The sequence below is a fragment of the Bombina bombina genome, chromosome 2, assembly GCF_027579735.1.
Source record: "Bombina bombina isolate aBomBom1 chromosome 2, aBomBom1.pri, whole genome shotgun sequence".
In the NCBI taxonomy this organism is placed as follows: Eukaryota; Metazoa; Chordata; class Amphibia; order Anura; family Bombinatoridae; genus Bombina; species Bombina bombina.
Window position 1 is genome coordinate 97,647,270 of NC_069500.1, and position 26,767 is coordinate 97,674,036.

The 26,767-nt window shown below is 40.3% G+C and overlaps 1 protein-coding gene across 1 annotated transcript in view; it reads right to left on the reverse strand.

Annotated features, from left to right (window-relative positions):
• Positions 1-26,767, reverse strand: part of SLC45A2 (solute carrier family 45 member 2) — a 341,881-nt gene that overhangs the window by 148,448 nt on the left and 166,666 nt on the right. The gene's annotated exons all lie outside the window — the stretch shown is intronic.

Consider the following 26,767-nt stretch of genomic DNA (forward strand, 5'->3'; position numbering starts at 1 on the left):
ACTGTGTCCTATAATGTACTAAATCTATTTAAACCAAATGTCTTTCCTTGAAGACAGTAACCCATACTGTTAGTTTACAAATATTAAAAGGTACAGAGAAGAAATTAAGAGCATATTTATAAAATGTATTTTAGCATTACCTTTTCTAAGCAGAGCCAGACACCTCTAATTCCAGTATGTTTCTAATGCATTTTGGGTATTAATATGCAAAAGAAGATTACATATCTTAAATTTTCTTAAAATATATCAATAACAGGCAAAAATGATTACAGTACAAATTGTTAGTTGCTGTGTTTTTTGCTAATTACTGGTCTTTATGGCTTCTGTACTTTATGTACAAACTCCAATGATGCATACTATAGGTAGTTAAAGGGACAGTAAACCTAAAAAATAATGTTATATAATTCTGCACATAGTGCAGAATTATATAACATTATTTTAGTGCTATTGTTATAAAACCCTTTTTTCCCTTTGAATTTTTTACAAATATGTCAGTTTTTACACAGCGCATCGGGCCAGCTGTATAGTCACAGCCCGGCCCAACCGCACCATAACATTAAGTGCAGCTCGCTCCTGTTGTCAGCGCTAAAATAATGTTATATAATTCTGCACTATGTGCAGAATTATATAACATTATTTTTTAGGTTTACTGACACTTTAAGCTTGTCCGCCTTTTTAAACATTTGTCCTTATTTAATGATCACAATCTGTATATACAGTAACTGCTTTGATGATAACATGGGTAAGACAGAACATGCAAATTCAAGAGGATTTTTTAAATGTACAGTGCCCTCCACTAATATTGGCACCTTTGGTAAATATGAGCAAAGTAGACATGTGCGATTCGGTTCGGATCGATTCGGAAATTCGGCCGAATTCGTAAAATTTGGGATTCGGATCGATTCGAATTTCCGAATTAAAATAGTGCCGAATCTAACAAATAAATTCGAATTAGTTCGGATTTATTCTGTAGATTCAAATGGCCATGGATTACACTAGTATTGTACAGTATATTAGGTTATATCACTCTGCTATTGGTTACACCTAATATACAGTACATAATACTAGTCTAATACACAGCACATCCCACCTAACACTTACCGAAATTCTGAATTTCCAAACCGAACCGAATCCGGACGAATTAATCCGAATAAATACGAAACTAATCCGAACCGAATTGATTCAAATTTTTCCGAATTCGAATCGATCCGAACTTCAAAAAAATCTGAATCGAACCGAACCAAATTTTTTTGCCATGCACATATCTAGAGCAAAGAAAGCTGTGAAAAATTATATTTATTGTTTAACCTTTTGATCTTTTGTTAAAAAAAATACACAGAAATACTCTGCTCTCATACATATCAAACAATTGCAAATACAACACAGGTTTATCACAAAAAAAAATGTTACATATATGTGTGGCACAATGATTGGCACCGCTATGAGTTCATATGAAAAAAATATATTTGTAGTAGATTCCCATTGATATTTTACCTTTTTTAGTACACCTGTGTGACTAGAAACAGGAAATTGTCAAAAACACCACAGCCAAAGACTTAAATACCTCCCTAACTTCCCTTATCCCCTAGTCATTCTGCAGAGGTAACAAGGAATAGTCAGGGTGAAAAAGGTGCCAGAACAAGATACAATTTAGGGCCGCCCAACGGAGAACACGGGAGAAGACTCTCCCTGTACAGAAGGAAAGGAAATTATCTGGTAAGCATAATTTATGTTTTCCTTCTTAATACAGGGAGAGTACACAGCTGCATTCATTACTTGTGGGAAATTATACCCAAGCTACAGAGAACACTGAATGCTAACAGGAGGGCAAAAAAGAAGAGACGGACCCCATCTGAGGGCACCACAGCCTGCAAAACCCTTTCTCCCAAAGGCTACTTCAGCAGAAGCAAAAAACTCAACAAAAGTTTGGAAAAGGAATGTAAGGAAGACCAAGAAGTCCGCCCAACAAAACTGATCCAGAGGCCTCATTTTAGAGGCCCAAGAGGATGTCACCACTCAAAAAACTGAGCCGTAAACCTCTGAGGAGGCTTGCGTCCCTCTGACTCATATCCCAAGCAGAAGATAATCCTCAATTAAAAAATAAGGAAGTCTAAGATATCTAATGACCCTTACACTTCACAGATAGATCGTAAACAGAGAAAACGGTTTATCCCTATATAGCCTGAAGATAAAACTTTAAGGCACGACTCCATATTATGTACTAAATTTTCCTTCACTAGAAGGAATATGATATAAAAAATGGACCACATATTCTCGACTGAAGATGTGATTTGACACAACCATAGGAGGAATCCAACTAAGTTCATAGAACAACCTTACTATTGTGAAACACCCGATAAGGAGGTTCGCATTGCAAGGCCATAAACTCGGAGACTTCTGCATGCAGAAGCAATATTTATACATAAAGGGACTTCTAAGATAACAACTTAAAGACAACCTCATGCATGGGTACAAAGGTAGCCCGATGCAAAAACCATAAGAAGAAGATCCAAACCCCCAAGAAGGAGCATTATAACTAAACACCGGCCTGAACACAGTCAGAGCCCTAACAAAATCTGCACATTCAGAAGTTCAACGAGCCTCTGGAGCTGAAAAATAGACAGGGCCAAAACTGTCCCAACAAGGAACTAGCTAAGAGGCCCTTCTCCAGATAATCCTGGAGGAAGGAAAGAATCCTGGCAGGTCTGAGTAGTGTGCCAGGATGAACCACGCTTTTCACAGCTGAAGGGTTCCCCCACACCTATGATAGATGAAGAGGGACCAGCTTACGCGCTTTATGGAGAGTACCATAACCTCTACGAAAAACTGTCTCTTCGGCTAAGACTTAGTGACATCTCGCAGTCCGCCTCAGAGAGAAAAAAAAAATTGAGGAAGCAAAGAGACCTTGTTCCAGTAGATCCCTGTGACAAGGTAACCTTCATGGAGGCAAAACCACTAAATTGTGAACCACGATCTATGCGGCCTCAACGGAGTAATCAGTATCACTGATGTCTGTCCCTGCTAAATTCGAGCCACCACTCAAGGAAAGAGTGATATGGCTAAAAAGGAAAAATTGTAATGAGCCACCAAGGCACCGCTAATGTAGCCATTAGCTCCGCCTGAGGATCCCTGAACCATGTCCCATAATGGGTAAACTAGAATAGAGACGGGATGTCCTGAGATTCTCAATCAGCATCCCCTTCCAGTTACAATTCAGATGAAAGGAATTTCTCTAGATAACATCTGTCCTGGATGATCAGCCCTGAAGAGAGGGCCACTGACAGTGAGCAGCAGTGGGCCTCTGCCCACTACCAAACCTGAGACACTACCCTCAATGCTAGGGAGTCTCTCGTTCTCAGAAGGAGATCCAAGCCAGTAAAAGTAAGACCGATTAGAATCCCTATACTGCGACAAACCCAGTAGACTAAACCCTCAGGGCAGAAAGATTGCCTGAAGATCCAAAAAGATAAATGGATGGTAAAACCTCCTGAGATTCCTGGCCCCCTTGGGCATGCCCTCACTAACCTGACGGACATGCGACTGAAGTCAAAACCACGCCGGATGATTTAAGAAAGATGTCGCACAGGACAGGGAGATATTTGACATGGATACCAGAAATCTATTTCTCAACCAGTAGTCCAGGTAAATCTGCAAAGACAGATTCGAAACAGCTCCACTCCACTGCCACAGCACACACCGAGCCTCGGCTGGGATGAGACTTGACAAAAGGAATGAAGTCCAATATGGACCCCATGACAAGTCATCACCCCCCAACAGAGTGCTAGCAATGGCCTAAAGGAGGTCTGGAGGGCATGACCTGAAGAATCTAACCCTAAAGAAAAGTCTACCTGGCTAAATTTGCATCCAGGAATCCACCCTGGTGCCTACATCAGAGAAACTCTGGTCTAGATCCATCTCTGAGGATCAAGGAAGACAGATGAAATCCCTAAAAGTCTTCTATCAGATGAGACAATGGTAATTAAACTAGAATTGTCAAGACAAGAGAAGCTACTATTAGATCTGGATTTTGGCCACTGCCAAAATAAAACCCCAGATCCTAAAAAAATTCTAGAATCAGTAGCGAGACTAAAAAAAACAATGTACTGGAAGTGCCGGTCCTTAGGAACCGTAAAGTTCCCAAAGGAGGAATGAAAAGGAATGATATCCTTCCTCGACAGTTATTCCTCCGCTACAAAAGGTAGAGTGTACCTTATAGTCTCCCTCTGGAACAAGGAGACCTGATAAGCTTTGCTTAAGTACTATAGGACCCAAATAGGACAGGAGTTCCCTCTCTCTATTGGACCACAAAAACAACAGCGGTATGAATAGTATCACAAACCTCACACTGCGTTAGGCACCGGGACAATGACTCCAAAAGAGAACAAAAACCTACACCCACTTGAAAAAGACTTACCTCTCTCTGTCAGAAAGACAGGATCAAGAGAAGGAAAACTGCCCTGGAAGGCTGGATTTGAAGCCTAGCTCTGACCTATAGGACCCATGGATCCTATATGATCCTGAATCAAGTGCCTGAAAAAAAAAGGGCTATAGTCAGTCCCCAACATGATCCAAGATAGGACCTGAAACCGGTCCCTCCTGTCAGCTAGGTTAAATGGGCCTGCTCTGCCTGGACTTATTCCAGGACTGAGACAGTTCCAAAACCACCTGGATAGCTCAGGTCATCAAAACAGTAAAAACCGCAGAATAGCGGAACCAAATTAACTCTCTCTCTCTCAAGCAGAAGGAAAAAGTAGACTTAGAAGTCATATCTGTCAGAGCGACTCAAGGTCTAAACAGAAAAAAACTGAAGCCCTATCTTGGGGCTAGAAGTATGTGAATAAACCAGATAAGGAATTATAAGCTCCAATGGCTTAATTATTTCTCAAAAGTATCAAGGGAACCATCACCTCGAATCGAGATAGAGATGTTTCAACAGGAAGTCTCCAGAAAATACGACAACCTAAGTCGTCAGTACATAAATATTCTGAATGACGAAACATCTTCCTAAAAAAAGGTTCCTCAATAACCAAGAGCTCTAAGAATAAACTATCCTTAAATGGAATAGGAAAGGTAATAGGCAAGTGCACAAAAAAGTGATAGCCAAGTAGGAATGTGCAACGACACAACCCCCCTATAAAAACCGCAACTGGGTTTCTAAAAAAAAAAAAAATAGACGAAAAGGAATAGGATCTCCATCCTTCTCCACCCGTCTTAATCAAGTTCATCTGATTTAGAGATTCCACTGGCAGATCAGTACTAGTAACGTCTGGTGGAAAAAGGCCCCCTCCAGGCGGAGGATTAGCGGTACCAGGGAAAGCTGCATGTGTAGGATCAGATGACTCTAGGGGACACACCTCATGGGATGAAGAGTCCTCAGAGGTGGAAGGCTCAGTGGTATCTAGCATCTCAATATTGGTTGATGAAAACACCCTGTTGCGGCTTACAGAACATAATTGAGAGGGCTGGACTACCCGGGTCTCCTCACAATATACACAGGTATTGAATTCTGTCGTAGAGGGATCCCCCTCTAAAAAAATCAGAATCCTCCATAACTAGTTAACCCATTTAATCAGAGAAAAACAACTGGCACCTTATACCCCCAATGGCTTGGGCACTCACCACCTCCTATGATCCAGACAGTATAGAGAAAACTCTCTCCTCTCCATAGTCACTCGTCAGGCATAGGAAATGGAAACCATGACCACTCCCGGTCAAACGGTACACCATGCAGGACCGCCACTGCTAAAGGAAAAGCGTGCCAAGCTTAATAAATCTGCGCAGCAATCAAGTAAAAAGGCAACCTGTACGTTCCGTATCAACCTATGAACCCAAAAAACATATTACACACGTAAAGCAGCAGAAATCACAAACAAATATGATTAAAACCCACTGTTCAACAATCCCCCTCAGGAGATATTAACCCTTGATTCCATAAAGATAAAAGGAGTCCCACTGTGACCCTGTCTTCTAGCATTAACATATGTGAAAAAAATGAAACGATCTTACCGGAATCTATGCCGTGGAACAGAAACACGATCCTTCAAGTGTGACTGTAGCATCGCTTCTGACATGGACTTGAGTGATGAAAGCTGTTAACATGAGTCTGGATGGGTTCGCAGCAAGACTCTCACTACATCTCCAGACTCTAATTTTCATCAATGCTCTCACTGAGAGGCTGACAAGACTACTTAATACCCCAGTCCCATATTAAAGGGTAGAAACCCTTCCTAAGGAACTACTCCGAAATCTTCTGCCAACCTCCTGTGACGAAAGGCAAAGAATAACTGGAGGATGAGGGAAGTGGGTGAGGTATTTAAGCCTTTGGCTGGGGTGTCTTTGCCTCCTCCTGGTGGCCAGGTTCTGTATTTCCCACAAGTAATGAATGCAGCTGTGGACTCTCCCTGTATTAAGAAGGAAAAAGCCTCTACTCTCATCCATAAACTCAAGCGTCTTCACTACTGGAACTTCAAATGGGATTGGGTTATATGGTCAGATGAAACCAAAATAGAATAATGTACACATTTATTGGAAAGCAGTTTTTTGTTTGTTTTTCTTTTCACATTGCATGCTTTATCTGAATCATAAAACCCTAATTTTGACATTAGGGGCCCTTTAAGTTTAAACACTGTTTTAGGGTTAGCACATACATACTTCTTCACATTATAAAAACCAAAATGACACTCTCTTTTAATGATGTAGGCCAGCACCTTACACTCTAACAATGAGTTTATGCCTTTATATATCCTTTAGCACTTAGATCATATTGGAGAATCTTACATTTTCCCATGAGCAGTCATAAAATGAAATATCTAGGCACCACAAAGATGCATTATGACTTTAAATTTGAATTATTTTGATAAAACATATCCTGATTAGATCATAAAATAACTAAAGATGTTTCTTCTATAGCCCTGTGGGAGAATTTTAAAATAATATAATATGATTATTGTGGAGTTTTGCAACTATTTAAGAAAGAAAGATTTTCCTTGTTTTAAAGGGATAGGAATGTCAAAATTAAACTTGGAAGATTCAGATAGAGCATGACATTTAAAGACACTTTTCAATTAACTTCTAATTTCAAATGTGCTTTGTTCTTTTAGTATCCCTTGTTGAAAAAGAATAGGCACATATCCTACACTAGTAGAACTGCTTCTAATTGGTGCCTGCACACATTTGTCTCTTGTGATTGGCTAACTAGATGTGTTCAGCTAAGGCCAACAATAGAATGAAGCTAATTCGATAATAGTAGTCGATTAAAATTGTATGTTCTATCCGAATCATGAAAGAAAATTTGAGTTTGCTGTCCCTTTAAAGAGTATTAAGCTATATGTAAATATACAACTTTTTTTTTCTTTAAAGGGACAGTTTCAAGATATAGAGCATTTAATTTATACAACTTTCCAATTTTCTTTTGTCATCAATTGTGCTGTTTTCTTGGTATTCTTAGTTGAAAGCTAACCTAGATAGGCTGATATGCTAATTTCTTAGACCTTGAAGGCTGCCTCTTATATAAATGCATTTTGACAGTTTTTCACAGCTAGATGGCGTTAGTTCATGTGTGCCATATAGATAAGATTGTGCTCACGCACATGGAGTTACCTAGGAGTCAGCACTGATTGGCTAAAATGCAAGTCTGTCAAAAGAACTGAGATATGGGGGAAGTCTGCAGAGGTTTAGATACAAGGTAATCACAAAGGTAAAAAGTAGATTAGTATAACTGTGTTAATTATGCAAAACTGGGAAATGGGTAATAAAGGATTATTTATCTTTTAAAACAATAAAACTTCTGGTGTAGACTGTCCCTTTAAATCGGTGCTAATTACATTATGCTTCTTGTACCACACGACAAACACTTATACTGAGTGACTCTTTATAAAAGGCACTACATAGCTGCTTAAAGGGATATGAAGCCCAAAATGTATCATAATTCATATAGAACATTTTAAACAACTTTCCATTTTACTTTTTTATCTGCTTCATTCTGTTGGTATCCTTTGTTAAAGGAGCAGCAATGTACTATTGGGACTTAGCTAAACACATTTGGTGAGCCAATGACAAGAGACACACAAGTGTAGCCACCAACCAAGTAGCTATCTCCCAGTAGCGCATAGCAGCTCCTGAGCCTACATAATAATGCTTTTCAACAAAGGAAACCAAGAACAAAGCAAATTAGATAAGAAGTGTAAACTGAACGTTGTTAAATAACATGTTCTGTGTAAATCACAAAAGAAAAGAAAAAAAGTGCAAGAGTATAATTTGTTAGATAATTTTATTATTGCACTATAGCTTCTATGTGACTGTCCAACCCCTGAAAATACATAAATTAAACACATAATTAAAGTTAACTCCAGAGCAGCAATGCACTATTGGGACCTAGCTGAAAACATTTGTTGAGCCAATGACAAGAGGCATATGTGTAGCCATCATTCACCAATCCCCAGATAGCTCCAAGTAGTGATTTACTACTCCTGAGCCTACCTTGGTATGCTTTTCAACAAAGATCAAGGTAAACTTGATGATAGAAGTAATATTGAAAATCCTTTTAAAATGGCATGCGCCATCTGACCAATGAGAGGCACAATTCAAACTAATAGAATTAATAAGAATGTATCATCATTATTCACTTTTCAATGCATGATAGAACCTTCCTGTGCTGTGTCCATTACATGGATATAGTTATTACTTTAGTAATGGTTTTTAATATCCTTATTTGAACTGTCAACAGTTCATGGTGCGTTATCATCAAAGCAGAGTTACTGAATATATAGAGATAAGAGCATAATCATAAACTAAAGACAAATGTTTAAAGAAGGGCACAAGTGTAACTATATATAGAGCATGGATAATTGGAGTTTGTACATAAAGTACAGAGACCATAAAGGACCAGTAATTAGGAAAAAGACACAGCAAATAACCTGCACAATAATCCTTTTTGCTTGTTATTGATATGTTTTAAGAAGATGCTTTTCAACAAAGGATTCCAACTGAGCAAAATACATCTGATAATAGAATTATTTTGAAAAGTCTCTTAAAACTGAATTTATTTTTTCAATAATGAAAACTTAATTTGTAACGTTCATGTCCCTTTAAAGGGATAGAACTGTGCATGGGTGTATTTCAGCTTTAAATAGAAGCATTTTTTACAATATGCTTCCATTACCAAAAATGCTTCTAATAAAAGTTATCACTGTTTTTATGGCATATGCTGTGAGTGCGGAACAGAACAAAACTCCAGGGCATCAGGTAATTAAAGCACAACGTTTAATAAAGAGCCTGTGGCAAATCTAAACAAGCATATACAAACACTGAATACATAAGGAAGAGGTCAGACCAAAAAACGCCGACATGTTTCGGCACACGGTCGTAATCTTAGCTAATGGTCATAACTACTTGAGGGACTTACATACCCCCACTACAAAGTTCCCAATAGGTTAAAATGACTAATTAATAAAAAACATGGACCCTCCACTTTTAACCAAATTTATACTGAAAATTAACTCTTTGATGCAGAGAGGAAAAAATATATATGTTTACAATGTTCAATAAATGTGACTAATGCAATAAATTAACCGACTATGTACACACATAATGTCAGTGGGAGACCAATTATAGATTCAACAGATCTGTACAAATAAGTACTTCCAAGGTATGCTGTGAGTGCCCGTGCACCAGTATTCAGACTCAGAGAGCAGGCAGAGGTGTGTATTGTGCATGTAAAGATTTAATTTGTGTCATACAAGCCACTGCCAGGCCTGCACAGCATATGTGCATATGCCGCTGAAAAGCAGTGAGGAATTGCAAAAATGCTTCTATTCAAGATTGAGATGCACCAACGCACATTTCAGTTTTGACCTTTCTATTCCTTTTAAGTATCCAATCTGATCAATATGTTAACCTCTGGGGACTACATCAGCACAAATATGTATTTAAGATACAAATCTGATAATATATAACATACAAAAAGTTGTAAAGATCTTGCAATGTATAAGGATTATAAACAAAGAATCAAAAGAACACTGGCTATTCTCAAGAGCCAAATGTGTACAAAGTTGATTGTTTTTCACTGTGAGCCTGAGGTTGCATAAAAACAATTCGGCTCTAACTTCCCTTGCTGCATCCAGAGACATATGCTAAAGACAATATATTGTACATTAATATAACCGCAATTGTCTTAAAAAGGACATTATACTCAATGTAATTCTCCAGAATTGTAAGATTTTATTTTTTATTTCGCTATTGTTTCCTGCAATTTAAATCTGAAAACTGCACTTAAACTAAAAACATAGGATTTTGACAGCAGATGAGAACCATAGGCCAAACAAGTCTTCCCAGAATGTCCTAAATGTATAAATATATCTAGTTCATAGTAAAGCTTTATGCTTATCTAGGCATTATATTGCCACATGAAGACTGGATTGCATTCTGTGCAAATTAATTTACTGGCCTCTATTTATCAAAGTCTGACATTGCGGATCAGGTCCGCCAGACCTTGCAGAATACGGAGAGCAATACGCTCTCCGTATTCAGCATTGCACCAGCAGCTCACAAGAGCTGCTGGTGCAACGCCGCCCCCTGCAGAATCGCGGCCAATTGGCTGCCAGCAGGGGGTGTCAATCAACCCGATCGTACTCGATCAGGTTGAATTGCGGCGATGTCTGTCCGCATGCTCAGAGCAGGCGAACAGGTTATGGAGCAGCGGTCTTTGCAGGTTCGCCAGAAACACAGGGCCTCAAGCTCTATCCAGAGCTTGATAGATAGGCCCCACTGTCTCTAATTCAGTGGGTTTTCTACCTATTCATTGATTAAAATACAATTCTGAATTAACAGTAACTAGTTATCTGCAAAGTTTTCTGGGAAAATTATTTTATTTGAGTGCAATTACTGACATTTCTCTTGTAAGGTGTATCCAGTCCACATATTCATCCTTTAATTGTGGGATATTCTCCTTACTAACAGGAAGTGGCAAAGAGAGCACACAGCAGAGCTGTCCATATAGCTCTCCCTCTAGCTCCACCCCCCAGTCATTCTCTTTGCCGGCTCTAAGCAACTCCTGCCCGGAGGTATTTGCCCAGCTGACTCAGCTATGGGGCACTCCAGAATTGGATCTGATGGCGTCCCGTCAGAATGCCAAACTTCCTCTTTACGGATCCCCAGGCGGTGTTGATAGATGCTCTAGCAGCGCCTTGGTCCTTCAATCTGGCCTATGTGTTTCCACCGTTTCCTCTCCTTCCTCATCTGGTTGCCAGAATCAAGCAGGAGAGGGCGTCGGTGATTCTAATAGCGTCTGCGTGGCCATGCAGGACTTGGTATGCAGACCTAGTGGACATGTCATCCGTTCCACCATGGACTCTGCCAATGAGGCAGGACCTTCTACTTCAAGGTCCTTTCAAACATCCAAATCTAATTTCTCTGCGTCTGACTGCTTGGAGATTGAACGCCTAATTCTATCTAAGCGTGGTTTCTCTGAGTCAGTTATCGATACCCTGATTCAGGCTAGAAAGCCTGTCACCAGGAAAATCTACCATAAGATTTGGCAAAAATATTTTTGTTGGTGCAAATCCAAGAGTTACTCATGGAGTAAGATTAGGATTCCCAGGATATTGTCCTTTCTCCAAGAAGGATTGGAGAAAGGATTATCAACTAGTTCCTTAAAAGGACAGATATCTGCTTTGTCTATTCTTTTACACAAATGTCTGGCAGAGGTACCAGACGTTCAAGCATTTAGTCAGGCTTTAGTCAGAATCAAGCCTATTTATAGACCTGTGGCTCTGCCATGGAGTCTGAATTTAGTTATTTCAGTTCTGCAAGGGGTTCCGTTTGAACCTTTACATTCCATAGATATTAAACTGTTATCTTGGAAAGTTTTGTTTCTGGTAGCTATCTCTTCTGCTCGAAGAGTTTCGGAGTTATCTGCTTTGCAGCGTGACTCACCTTATTTGGTGTTCCACGCAGACAAGGTAGTTTTGCGTACCAAACCTGGTTTTCTTCCTAAGGTTGTGTCTAATAAGAATATTAATCAGGAAATTGTTGTTCCTTCTCTGTGTCCTAATCCTTCTTCGAAGAAGGAACGTCTGTTACACAATCTTGATGTGGTTCGTGCTTTAAAGTTCTATTTACAAGCAACTAAGGATTTCTCAAGCTTAAGCTTGAGAAAAGGCCAAGTGTGGGCCTGAAACGTCGCTTCTTTATCCCTGTTTGCATAATAAAAGTCTTTTGTTGCACCAGCTGGAACGATCTCTGTTTCTATGTATCAATACTGGGTTTGGTAAACCTGTTCCTGGCTGTGCAGTGAGTGCTGTGGTTCATGATACACTGAACTAAGGATTTCAGACAAACAACTTCATTGTTTGTCATCTATTCTGGTAAGAGGAGAGGTCAGAAGGCGACTGTTACCTCTCTTTCCTTTTGGCTGAAAAGCATCATCCGTCTGGCCTATGAGACTGCTGGCCAGCAGCCTCCTGAAACAATTACTGCTCATTCTACCAGAGCAGTGGCTTTCACATGGGCTTTTAAAAATGAGGCTTCTGTTGAACAGATTTGTAAGGCAGCGACTTGGGCTTCGCTGCATACTTTTTCCAAATTCAATACTTTTGCTTCTTCGGAGGCTATTTTTGAGAGAAAGGTTTTACAAGCAGTGGTGCCTTCCGTTTATGGTACCTGTCTTGTTCCCTCCCTTCATCCGTGTCCTAAAGCTTTGGTATTGGTATCCCACAAGTAAAGGATGAATCCGTGGACTGGATACACCTTACAAGAGAAAACAGAATTTATGCTTACCTGATAAATTACTTTCTCTTGTGATGTATCCAGTCCACGGCCCGCCCTGGCTATTAAGTCAGGTAGATTTTTTTGTTTAAACTACAGTCACCACTGCACCCTATGGTTTCTCCTTTTTTTTCCTAACCTCCAGTCGAATGACTGGGGGGTGGAGCTAGAGGGGGTGCTATATGGACAGCTCTGCTGTGTGCTCTCTTTGCCACTTCCTTTTAGGAAGGAGAATATCCCACAAGTAAAGGATGAATCCGTGGACTGGATACACCACAAGAGAAAGTAATTTATCAGGTAAGCATAAATTCTGTTTTTGCTTTTTAGGGAGATTCACCAACTTCTGGTGAGTGGTGTTAATGGGTACCAGCTCTTGACACATGCGCTTTGATTTTTACTTTTAGTATTGGTATCATATATTCTACTGTTCTAGTATAGTGTTAAGGCTATCTATGCATCATCTATCTATCATATATAGATCCATAAATACTAGGTTAGGTGATATAAACCTACATAATATAAAGAGGTGCAGTAGGCAATCTAATTTTATTAGCAACAATTAATTGCATACAGTGATACATATGTGGTATTCTCACCAATGTTTGCAATACTATTCAATAACGGATCTATATGTGTGGATCTCTAGATGTGTGATGAATATAAATTATATGGTTCATTTAACATCAGATACGTTCAAATAAACAACAATCTGTTTGCCATTTTATGATTAATTAAAATTAATAAAGATTGCAGGCAACTACAAAGTCATGTTGTTAATGCAAAAAGTCCATGAATGTAGCTAGACATTTTCAGTTTATTAGTTTGAAATAAATTGCAGTATTAAATATATCTTCAGTTTATAGAATTCTTTATTGCCTTAGTATAATCCTCAGGTGACATAACCCACATAGCATCCTAACAGCATTAACACCAAACAAACATAACAATGCAATAAGGGATGAAGAAAGAACTCCTAACAAATCTTCAAGAGACCAGGCTGCTCTTGTACTTACTAAAAAGGCAACCGTCTAATGAGTTGATTATTCGGATTGGAAAACAACAATTCACCTTATGTTCTCGTCAAAATCTCATGAGAAGGGAATGAGAGCTAATATAGTGGAAGACCTTTTAAGTGTAAATCCATTGAGATAGTTGGATTATATTAATTTTTTAGTTGTTATTCTGGACAGTGCAGCAACTGCTTCAACATGATCTGTATCAGAACCGCATTAATTTAGCACCAGATAGACGTTCCTATTAATAACCAATCTCATGGCTCAATATTTGTAAACGATCTACTGCGTGAGTAAAAAAATAAAATAATAATAATGAAAATAAATAAAAATGGAATAAAAACTTAACTTTTACTTTTTTGTTATGAAAACTACTCTCTATGTGCTTAAAACAACTGGGAAAAAAAAACAAAAATATTGCAGCACTGGAGCATTAGTCATTTAGACTAAGAGCAAGGTCATCCATGACATTTAAAAACACAATATTCAACTCAACTGAAAAATCATAGCACACACACTAATCAACTAAGCTATAAGCAGACTGACAAATCCAAGAGTACTATCAATTGGGTATCTACCTACATACTACCCAGGATGGGAAAGAAACCCAGAGGTTGGGCACAGAAAATAGGTGGAGTCTGGGTGGTCTTTTGATGGGGCTGTAGGATCATTGAGGGTAGTCTCTGTGGTCTTGTGCATAGCTTTGGCTTTTTGGGCAAGTGTTTGATAATCCCATGTCATGGACAGCAACTGGAATAAAAATAAATGAGGAACAAGAGAAAGTTCTCAAAAAACAAACCATCACAAAGTCATAGGACAACTCGGTCCTCTGGGCCTTGCGGCAAAGTGGGTCCAAATGCAGATATCTCAAACCTGGTTAATACACTGAATCTAAAGAAACCACAATTTATTTACTATTAGTGGTAATAATAATTATATAAATAATCTTCATGCTTCTCAGTTACATCCTCTCATTTGCAATGAATTACTTCTGTCTTTAAACCCATGAAAAAATTAGCTAAGATATTGTAGAAAGAATGGAAGTGACACTATGGACCAGATTACAAGTGGAGCGCAAAATTTCACTTATTTGCGCTCCACTCATACCAGTGCACACAATTTCTCAATAGAGCACCCTTTCATAGGCTCCAATGGGAGCCTCATTCTCATGCCATGAAAGGGGGTAAGTCGTGCAGTGATGGGCAGCAATTGAAATATATATCTATATAAATATATGGGACAAAAAGCGGAAAAAGTGGTAGAAGGCGCTAGACTGAGGGGGTGGAAAAGAGATATAGGAGTGAATCTAATCTCAATCTAGATGGTAGAATCCCCCTGGAGCAAAAAACCAACCCTATAGCAGCTATCCCTTAGTGAGCAGAGAAGCAATTGTGCTGGCCAGGAAGAACTGAGAATCCCCGGCTGGCACAGTGCTTATCCCCCTGTGTAAATATGTTTCTTAAGAGGCCATGATAAGGTATATAATAGCGCTGGTTGTTAGGAGACAATGTTAAACAACATAATTTATGCTTACCTGATAAATTCCTTTCTTCTGTTGTGTGATCAGTCCACGGGTCATCATTACTTCTGGGATATAACTCCTCCCCAACAGGAAATGCAAGAGGATTCACCCAGCAGAGCTGCATATAGCTCCTCCCCTCTACGTCAGTCCCAGTCATTCGACCAAGAATCAACGAGAAAGGAGTAACCAAGGGTGAAGTGGTGACTGGAGTATAATTTAAAAGATATTTACCTGCCTTAAAACAGGGCGGGCCGTGGACTGATCACACAACAGAAGAAAGGAATTTATCAGGTAAGCATAAATTATGTTTTCTTCTGTTATGTGTGATCAGTCCACGGGTCATCATTACTTCTGGGATACCAATACCAAAGCAAAAGTACACGGATGACGGGAGGGATAGGCAGGCTCATTATACAGAAGGAACCACTGCCTGAAGAACCTTTCTCCCAAAAATAGCCTCCGAAGAAGCAAAAGTGTCAAATTTGTAAAATTTGGAAAAAGTATGAAGCGAAGACCAAGTTGCAGCCTTGCAAATCTGTTCAACAGAGGCCTCATTCTTAAAGGCCCAAGTGGAAGCCACAGCTCTAGTGGAGTGAGCTGTAATTCTTTCAGGAGGCTGCTGTCCAGCAGTCTCATAGGCTAAACGTATTATGCTACGAAGCCAAAAAGAGAGAGAGGTAGCAGAAGCTTTTTGACCTCTCCTCTGTCCAGAATAAACGACAAACAGGGAAGAAGTTTGGCGAAAATCTTTAGTTGCCTGCAAGTAGAACTTGAGGGCACGAACTACATCCAGATTGTGTAGAAGACGTTCCTTCTTTGAAGAAGGATTTGGGCACAAGGATGGAACAACAATCTCTTGATTGATGTTCCTGTTAGTGACTACCTTAGGTAAGAACCCAGGTTTAGTACGCAGAACTACCTTGTCTGAGTGAAAAATCAGATAAGGAGAATCACAATGTAAGGCTGATAACTCAGAGACTCTTCGAGCCGAGGAAATAGCCATTAAAAACAGAACTTTCCAAGATAATAATTTTATATCAATGGAATGAAGGGGTTCAAACGGAACACCCTGTAAAACGTTAAGAACTAAGTTTAAACTCCATGGCGGAGCAACAGCTTTAAACACAGGCTTGATCCTAGCTAAAGCCTGACAAAAGGCCTGGACGTCTGGATTTTCTGACAGACGCCTGTGTAACAAGATGGACAGAGCTGAAATCTGTCCCTTTAATGAACTAGCTGATAAACCCTTTTCTAAACCTTCTTGTAGAAAGGACAATATCCTAGGGATCCTAACCTTACTCCAGGAGTAACGTTTGGATTCGCACCAGTATAGGTATTTACGCCATATTTTATGGTAAATCTTTCTGGTAACAGGCTTCCTAGCCTGTATCAGGGTATCAATAACCGACTCAGAAAAACCACGTTTTGATAAAATCAAGCGTTCAATTTCCAAGCAGTCAGCTTCAGAGAAGTTAGATTTTGATGTTTGAATGGACCCTGTATCAGAAGGTCCTGTCTTAGAGGTAGAGACCAAGGCGGACAGGATGACATGTCCACTAGATCTGCATACCAAGTCCTGCGTGGCCATGCAGGCGCTATTAGAATCACTGATGCTCTCTCCTGTTTGATTTTGGCAATCAATCGAGGAAGCAGCGGGAAGGATGGAAACACATAAGCCATCCCGAAGTTCCAAGGTGCTGTCAAAGCATCTATCAGAACCGCTCCCGGATCCCTGGATCTGGACCCGTAGCGAGGAAGTTTGGCGTTCTGGCGAGACGCCATGAGATCTATCTCTGGTTTGCCCCAACGTCGAAGTATTTGGGCAAAGACCTCCGGATGAAGTTCCCACTCCCCAGGATGAAAAGTCTGGCGACTCAAGAAATCCGCCTCCCAGTTCTCCACTCCCGGGATGTGGATTGCTGACAGGTGGCAAGAGTGAGACTCTGCCCAGCGAATTATCCTTGATACTTCCATCATTGCTAGGGAGCTTCTTGTCCCTCCCTGATGGTTGATGTAAGCTACAGTCGTGATGTTGTCCGACTGAAACCTGATGAACCCCCGAGTTGTTAATTGGGGCCAAGCCAGAAGGGCATTGAGAACTGCTCTCAATTCCAGAATGTTTATTGGAAGGAGACTCTCCTCCTGATTCCATAGTCCCTGAGCCTTCAGAGAATTCCAGACAGCGCCCCAACCTAGTAGGCTGGCGTCTGTTGTTACAATTGTCCAGTCTGGCCTGCTGAATGGCATCCCCCTGGACAGGTGTGGCCGATAAAGCCACCATAGAAGAGAATTTCTGGTCTCTTGATTCAGATTCAGAGTAGGGGACAAATCTGAGTAATCCCCATTCCACTGACTTAGCATGCACAATTGCAGCGGTCTGAGGTGTAGGCGTGCAAAAGGTACTATGTCCATTGCCGCTACCATTAAGCCGATCACCTCCATGCATTGAGCTACTGACGGGTGTTGAATGGAATGAAGGACACGGCATGCATTTTGAAGCTTTGTTAACCTGTCTTCTGTCAGGTAAATCTTCATTTCTACAGAATCTATAAGAGTCCCCAAGAATGGAACTCTTGTGAGAGGAAAAAGAGAACTCTTCTTTTCGTTCACTTTCCATCCATGCGACCTTAGAAATGCCAGAACTAGCTCTGTATGAGACTTGGCAGTTTGAAAGCTTGAAGCTTGTATTAGAATGTCGTCTAGGTACGGAGCTACCGAAATCCCTCGCGGTCTTAGTACCGCCAGAAGGGCACCCAGAACCTTTGTGAAGATTCTTGGAGCCGTAGCCAATCCGAATGGAAGAGCTACAAACTGGTAGTGCCTGTCTAAGAAGGCAAACCTTAGATACCGGTGATGATCTTTGTGGATCGGTATGTGAAGGTAAGCATCTTTTAAATCCACTGTGGTCATGTACTGACCCTTTTGGATCATGGGTAAGATTGTCCGAATAGTTTCCATTTTGAACGATGGAACTCTTAGGAATTTGTTTAGAATCTTTAAATCTAAGATTGGCCTGAAAGTTCCCTCTTTTTTGGGAACCACAAACAGGTTTGAGTAGAACCCTTGTCCTTGTTCCGACCGCGGAACCGGATGGATCACTCCCATTAATAACAGATCTTGTACACAGCGTAGAAACGCTTCTTTCTTTATCTGGTTTGTTGACAACCTTGACAGATGAAATCTCCCTCTTGGGGGAGATAATTTGAAGTCTAGAAGGTATCCCTGAGATATGATCTCTAGTGCCCAGGGATCCTGAACATCTCTTGCCCAGGCCTGGGCGAAGAGAGAAAGTCTGCCCCCCACTAGATCCGGTCCCGGATCGGGGGCTTTCGGTTCATGCTGTCTTTGGGGCAGCAGCAGGTTTCCTGGCCTGCTTGCTCTTGTTCCAGGACTGGTTAGGCTTCCAGCCTTGCCTGTAACGAGCAACAGCTCCTTCCTGTTTTGGTGCAGTGGAGGTTGATGCTGCTCCTGTTTTGAAATTCCGAAAGGGACGAAAATTAGACTGTCTAGCCTTAGCTTTGGCTTTGTCTTGAGGTAGGGCGTGGCCCTTACCTCCTGTAATGTCAGCGATAATTTCTTTCAAACCGGGCCCAAATAAAGACTGCCCCTTGAAAGGTATATTAAGTAATTTGGACTTAGAAGTAACATCAGCTGACCAGGATTTTAGCCACAGCGCCCTACGTGCCTGTATGGCGAATCCTGAGTTCTTAGCCGTAAGTTTGGTTAAATGTACTACGGCCTCCGAAATGAATGAATTAGCTAGTTTAAGGACTCTAAGCCTGTCCGTAATGTCGTCTAGCGTAGATGAACTAAGGTTCTCTTCCAGAGACTCAATCCAAAATGCTGCCGCAGCCGTAATCGGCGCGATACATGCAAGGGGTTGCAATATAAAACCTTGTTGAACAAACATTTTCTTAAGGTAACCCTCTAATTTTTTATCCATTGGATCTGAAAAAGCACAGCTATCCTCCACCGGGATAGTGGTACGCTTAGCTAAAGTAGAAACTGCTCCCTCCACCTTAGGGACCGTTTGCCATAAGTCCCGAGTGGTGGCGTCTATTGGAAACATCTTTCTAAATATTGGAGGGGGTGAGAACGGCACACCGGGTCTATCCCACTCCTTAGTAACAATTTCAGTTAGTCTCTTAGGTATAGGAAAAACGTCAGTACTCGCCGGTACCGCAAAGTATTTATCCAACCTACACAGTTTCTCTGGTATTGCAACGGTGTTACAATCATTGAGAGCTGCTAAGACCTCCCCTAGTAATACACGGAGGTTCTCCAATTTAAATTTAAAATTTGAAATATCTGAATCCAATCTGTTTGGATCAGAACCGTTACCCACAGAATGAAGCTCTCCGTCCTCATGCTCTGCAAGCTGTGACGCAGTATCAGACATGGCCCTAGTATTGTCAGCGCACTCTATTCTCACCCCAGAGTGATCACGCTTGCCTCTTAGTTCTGGTAATTTAGACAAAACTTCAGTCATAACAGTAGCCATATCTTGTAATGTTATCTGTAATGGCCGCCCAGATGTACTAGGCGCCATAATATCACGCACCTCCCGTGCGGGAGATGCAGGTACTGCCGCGTGAGGCGAGTTAGTCGGCATAACTCTCCCCTCGCTGTTTGGTGAAATTTGTTCACATTGTACAGATTGACTTTTATTTAAAGTAGCATCAATACAGTTAGTACATAAATTTCTATTGGGCTCCACCTTGGCATTGGAACAAATGACACAGATATCTTCCTCTGAGTCAGACATGTTTAACACACTAGCAATAAACTTGCAACTTGGTTATAATCTTTTTTAGCAAAAACGTACTGTGCCTCAAAGAGGTACTAAACGATTAAATGACAGTTGAAATAATGAACTGAAAAACAGTTATAGCATCAAACTTTAAAACAACACAACTTTTAGCAAAGGTTTGTTCCCATTAGTAAAATAACAATAATTAAATTTGACATAAAAATTACAGAGCAACGTTTTTATTCACAGTCAATATAAAATTCTCACAGCTCTGCTGAGAGAAACTACCTCCCTCCAAAGAAGTTTGAAGACCCCTGAGATCTGTCAGAGATGAACCGGATCATGCAGGAAATATAAGAGTAACTGACTGGAATTTTTTGATGCGTAGCAAAGAGCGCCAAAAACGGCCCCTCCCCCTCACACACAGCAGTGAAGAGAAACGAAACTGTCACAATTAAAAGCAAACAACTGCCAAGTGGAAAATAATGCCCAAATATTTATTCACTCAGTACCTCAGCAATGTAAACGATTCTACATTCCAGCAAAAACGTTTAACATGATAAATACTTAATAAAAGGATTAGTGACTTTTAACAGAGTAGTTCCGGTGAAATACCATCCCCAGAATACTGAAGTGTATACATACATGTCATTATAACGGTATGGCAGGATTTTCTCATCAATTCCATTCAGAAAATAAAAACTGCTACATACCTCAATGCAGATTCATCTGCCCGCTGTCCCCTGATCTGAAGCTTTTACCTCCCTCAGATGGCCGAGAACAGCAATATGATCTTAACTACTCCGGTTAAAATCATAGTAAAAAACTCTGGCAGATTCTTCCTCAAACTCTGCCAGAGAAGTAATAACACGCTCCGGTGCTATTGTAAAATAACAAACTTTTGATTGAAGTCATAAAAACTAAGTATAATCACCATAGTCCTCTCACACATCCTATCTAGTCGTTGGGTGCAAGAGAATGACTGGGACTGACGTAGAGGGGAGGAGCTATATGCAGCTCTGCTGGGTGAATCCTCTTGCATTTCCTGTTGGGGAGGAGTTATATCCCAGAAGTAATGATGACCCGTGGACTGATCACACATAACAGAAGAAACAATTATTATGTGTGACTCAATGCCAAATATAATACAGAATACACAGCAAATCAAACACAATGTGAAAAAAACGCTATAAAATAGAGTGGAGAGTTGAATAAAAAATGTCCCAAATACTGGAGAACTTGTATGTTGTATATATATATACAGTTGTAGAATTCGAGACTTGGGATGTGGGTGAAATGCAAACTTACAGAAAAGAACCTCAATCGTATGAGGTAAGGCAACAGCACATCAGGAAGTCACTCTTAGTAGGCTTGGCCCCTTAGGGTATAGGGGAAACTTCCAAACAACGAGCTTGTCTTTTTCCCTTCTGCTTTCCCGGTTATAGGTGAAACTCTCAGGATGGTAGTGTAAACGATCCCAGTAATAGGCTGTGTTAAGTAGTCAGCTGACTACTTAACACAGCCTATTACTGGGATCGTTTACACTACCATCCTGAGAGGACCCATACTAAAAGAGGCCGAGGAAAAAAGGCTCCAACTCCCTGAAGTTTCACCTATAACCGGGAAAGCAGAAGGGAAAAAGACAAGCTCGTTGTTTGGAAGTTTCCCCTATACCCTAAGGGGCCAAGCCTACTAAGAGTGACTTCCTGATGTGCTGTTGCCTTACCTCATACGATTGAGGTTCTTTTCGGTAAGTTTGCATTTCACCCACATCCCAAGTCTCGAATTCTACAACTGTATATATATATACAACATACAAGTTCTCCAGTATTTGGGACATTTTTTATTCAACTCTCCACTCTATTTTATAGCGTTTTTTTCACATTGTGTTTAATTTGCTGTGTATTCTGTATTATATTTGGCATTGAGTCACACATAATAATTGTGTTTAACATTGTCTCCTAACAACCAGCGCTATTATATCCCTTATCACGGCCTCTTAAGAAACCTATATAAATATATACATATATATTTACGTGTTTATATGTGTATAAGCATATACATATATATTTACAGGGAACACAGTTTTGAAGGCACTTTTCAGTGCCATTTTTCTAACCCTTAAAAACTGCTTTGAGCAGTTTTATTTAACCCCTTAATGACCACAGCACTTTTCCATTTTCTGTCCGTTTGGGAACAAGGCTATTTTTACATTTTTGCGGTCTTTGTGTTTAGCTGTAATTTCCCTCTTACTCATTTACTGTACCCACACATATTATATACCGTTTTTTTCGCCATTAAATGGACTTTCTAAAGATACCATTATTTTCATCATATCTTATAATTTACTATAAAAAAAATTATAAAATATGAGGAAAAAATGGAAAAAAACACACTTTTTCTAACTTTGACCCCCAAAATCTGTTACACATCTACAACCACCAAAAAACACCCATGCTAAATAGTTTCTAAATTTTGTCCAGAGTTTATAAATACCCAATGTTTACATGTTCTTTGCTTTTTTTGCAAGTTATAGGGCCATAAATATAAGTAGCACTTTGCTATTTCCAAACCACTTTTTTTCAAAATTAGCGCTAGTTACATTGGAACACTGATATCTTTCAGGAATCCCTGAATATCCCTTGACATGTATATATATTTTTTTAGAAGACATCCCAAAGTATTGATCTAGGCCCATTTTGGTATATTTCATGCCACCATTTCACCGCCAAATGCGATCAAATAAAAAAAAAAAGTAAAATTTTTCCAAATTTTAGGTTTCTCACTGAAATCATTAACAAACATTTTGTGCAATTATGGCACAAATGGTTGTAAATGCTTCTCTGGGATCCCCTTTGTTCAGAAATAGCAGACATATATCGCTTTGGCGTTGTTTTTAAGTAATTAGAAGTCTGCTAAATGCTGCTGCACACCACAAGTGTATTATGCTCAGCAGTGCAGGGGTTAATTAGGGAACTTGTAGGGAGCTTGTAGGGTTAATTTTAGCTTTAGTGTAGTGTAGTAGACAACCCCAAGTATTGATCTAGGCCCATTTTGGTATATTTCAGGCCACCATTTCACCGCCAAATACGATTAAATTAAAAAAATAGTCAACTTTTTCACAAACTTTAGGTTTCTCACTGAAATTATTTAGAAACAACTTGTGCAATTATGGTACAAATGGTTGTAAATGATTCTCTGGGATCCCCTTTGTTCAGAAATAGCAGACATATATGGCTTTGGTGTTGCTTTTTGGTAATTAAAAGGCCGCTAAATGCCACTGCGCACAAAACGTGAATTATGCCCAGCAGTGAAGGGGTTAATTAGGTAGCTTGTAGGGAGCTTGCAGGGTTAATTTTAGCTTTAGTGTAGAGATCAGCTTCCCACCTGACACATCAGACCCCCTGATCCCTCCCATAGAGCTCTCTTCCCTCCCCCACCCCACAATTGTCCCCGCCATCTTAAGTACTGGCAGAAAGTCTCTTTTTTTTTACCTTCCTTTTATTCCCTTCCTAAACCTCCCTCTATTTTCCTATTTCCCCCCTTTCTTTTGTAGCTATCCTTCCCCCTTTTTCCCTCTTTCTGCCCTTTTCTTTTTTTGTGTTTCTATGAGCTTGCCTCCTTCCAGGTAGAACTACACAGAGTTTTTAACAGAGCCCTTATAGCTCAGTTTTATCTCAAATTTGTAGGGGCTTATATAGCACTCAAATTAAGGCAATCAGAAAGGGGGCTTATTACGTAGTTGTTACACCACTGTTTGTTCACCTAAAGCTTTCCTAAGCCTAGGTCTAATTTGTTAACTCCTCTAAGAGCCAACAAGTATACAGAAAATGTAAAGGGGATTTAAAAGAATACACGGCACGTATAGCAATCCTTATTACACATTACTATGTAGATATAGGGAAACCTCCCCAATTAAACAGATTCAGGATCTCCCTGTGGATAATAAGGTTTGACCAAACTTGTCATAACAGGTGATTACATGCATAAACATATTAGTTATCCCCACAATTCTCAAATTACAATATGCAACCCTGGAAATACATTTCTAACATTTCTTTGTTGACACGTAGAATTAGCCAATTTCATATAATACCCGTATTGTCCTCCACATCTAAGTGGCAAACTGAAGCTAGCAAATCGAGAGTCTCACATATAGGGAAAGCGTTATTTAGGGCAAAGACTCGATATCAACCCTGGTGAGGCAAACCCAGTTCACTGTGCAAATGTCCCCTTTTCTTTTCTTGCGGACTGACAATAGGAGAGGAAGCAAACACTATGTCTTTTGACTAGAGAGTCAGTCTCTCTCTTACAGCCAATATGTAATGGCTCCCATTAACAAGCGGGCTTACAGTTCTGTAGTAGCAAAGCAGGCAACAGGAGATTTTAACTTACGTGCCCCACTCTGGACTTCTCCTCTGTATCCAATTATGGCCGCAAGTACCTAGGGGCCCGTTCCTCTGCCTGTGGAATCCGGGCACTGCTCCGATACTCAAAGCAGAAACTAACTGGTTTGCAAGGCGTGACTTGATTGAGAGGTTTTCACACACCTTCACTTCTTATTGGAGGAAATAAAGGGCTCAACCGCAGGGTGGCTTCCCGATTGGTCGGCTCTCTTCGGCTGTCACTATTAACAGGAGCTGTCCCAGATGATTGGAGAATAGCAAATGTAATACCTCTTCATAAAAAGGGCAGTAGAGAAGAATCTGGCAACTACAGGCCAGTTAGTTTAACTTCAGTAGTAGGGAAATTAATGGAAAGCCTCTTAAAGGAAAGAATTATGACTTACATAAAGACAAACAATTTAGAGGACCAAAATCAGCATGGTTTTACTTCAGGGAGATCATGTCAGACTAATCTAATTGACTTCTTTGATTATGTAACAAAAGTATTAGACAAGGGAGGAGCAGTTGATGTAGCATATCTAGATTTCAGCAAAGCATTTGACACCGTCCCACACAATAAACTTATTCACAAACTATATCTCCTTGGTCTAGATTCAAAAATTGTGAACTGGGTGGAATGCTGGCTTAAGGACAGAAAACAAAGTGTCTTAGTAAATGGAGTTCATTCAGCAGAGGGGGCTGTTACTAGTGGTGTTCCTCAGGGGTCAGTTCTGGGGCCTGTTTTGTTTAACATATTTATCTGCGATATCAGCAAAGGGCTACAGGGGAAAGTATGTCTCTTTGCAGATGATACAAAAATTTGCAACAGAGTGGATGTTCCAGGGGGGGTAGACAAAATGAGAAGTGATATACAACAATTGGAGGATTGGACAAACGACTGGGATCTAAAGTTTAACACAGCAAAGTGTAAAATAATGCATTTAGGGAAGAAAAATCCAAATGTTAATTACAGACTCAATGACACTTTACTGACTGTTACAGACGAGGAACAGGACTTGGGAATTATTATTTCAGATGATTTAAAACTTAGTAAACAATGTAGTAAGGCAGCGAGTAAGGCTAGCAGAATGCTTGGATGTATTGGTAGAGGTATTTGCAGCAGAAATAGTAAGGTTCTTATGCCACTTTATAGATCATTAGTTAGGCCTCATCTTGAGTATTGTGTGCAGTTCTGGAGGCCATATCTTCAGAAGGATATTAACAAACTTGAATCTGTGCAAAGGAGGGCTACCAAAATGGTACATGGTCTAAAAAATAAAACTTACCAGGATAGGCTCAATGACCTAAATATGTATAGCTTAGAGGAGAGAAGGGAAAGAGGTGATATGATAGCAACTTTCAAGTACATTAAAGGGTTTAGTAAAACTGAGGCTGTGGGTATTTTACATAAAATGGAAAATTCAAGAACAAGGGGTCATGAGCTCAAGCTAAAGGGTAGTAGATTCAGGAGTAATTTGAGGAAGCACTTCTTTACAGAAAGAGTGATTGATTTATGGAATAAACTTCCTCAAGAGGTAGTAGCAACAAACACTGTGGGGGACTTTAAAAATGCATGGGACAAGCATAGGGCTATCCTACGAACTAGATAAGTTTATACTGTTAGGTAAGGTGGGGCAGACTTGCTGGGCCTATGGCTCTTATCTGCCGTCAATATCTATGTTTCTATGTTTCTATGTTACTGCTGGGTCTCCGTTCTTACAGCTGTGCGATATGACATACCCCTAGAAACGGGGGAATTCTTCACCTTGAGCGAATCCTTGAGCGAATCCTAGGAGGTGTAATCACCCCACAACGGGTACCGCTCTCCTTCCCTGGTCTCAGTTCGGTCCTCTGCAGACGCTCTGCTCCAGTGCCACAATGCTGCTGTATCCGTGGTGGACCAAGTGTACTCCAGCCCCGCCAGCTGAATCCTTATGATTTGCGGGATAGATATGACCACAGGCTACAGTTAACCAGAATAAACGGTATTAAGTAATGGTTTCTCTCACGTCCCATTTTATTTTACAGGGTGAGGTTGCGGCTCGGACTAGAAGCCGTAAAAACAGTCATTGGAGGTTTTTCCCGCCTGGGCCAGGATTTTATTCGGCCGTCTCCCTAGGATGCAGCAGGGCACCAACAACGGGAGAAATGGCCACAGGAGATCGTTGTACACAGCTGCTCAGTCTCGATGCACCCCGCCAGACTCAGCGTGTGCTGCTGAACAGCTCCTCCCACCGGAAATGCCCCGTCTGTAGTATTGTTAATGTGCAGCCATCTCACAGCGTGGCCAGACTCCGCCCCATAGATCCTTTTTTTTAATATATAGTGTTATAAG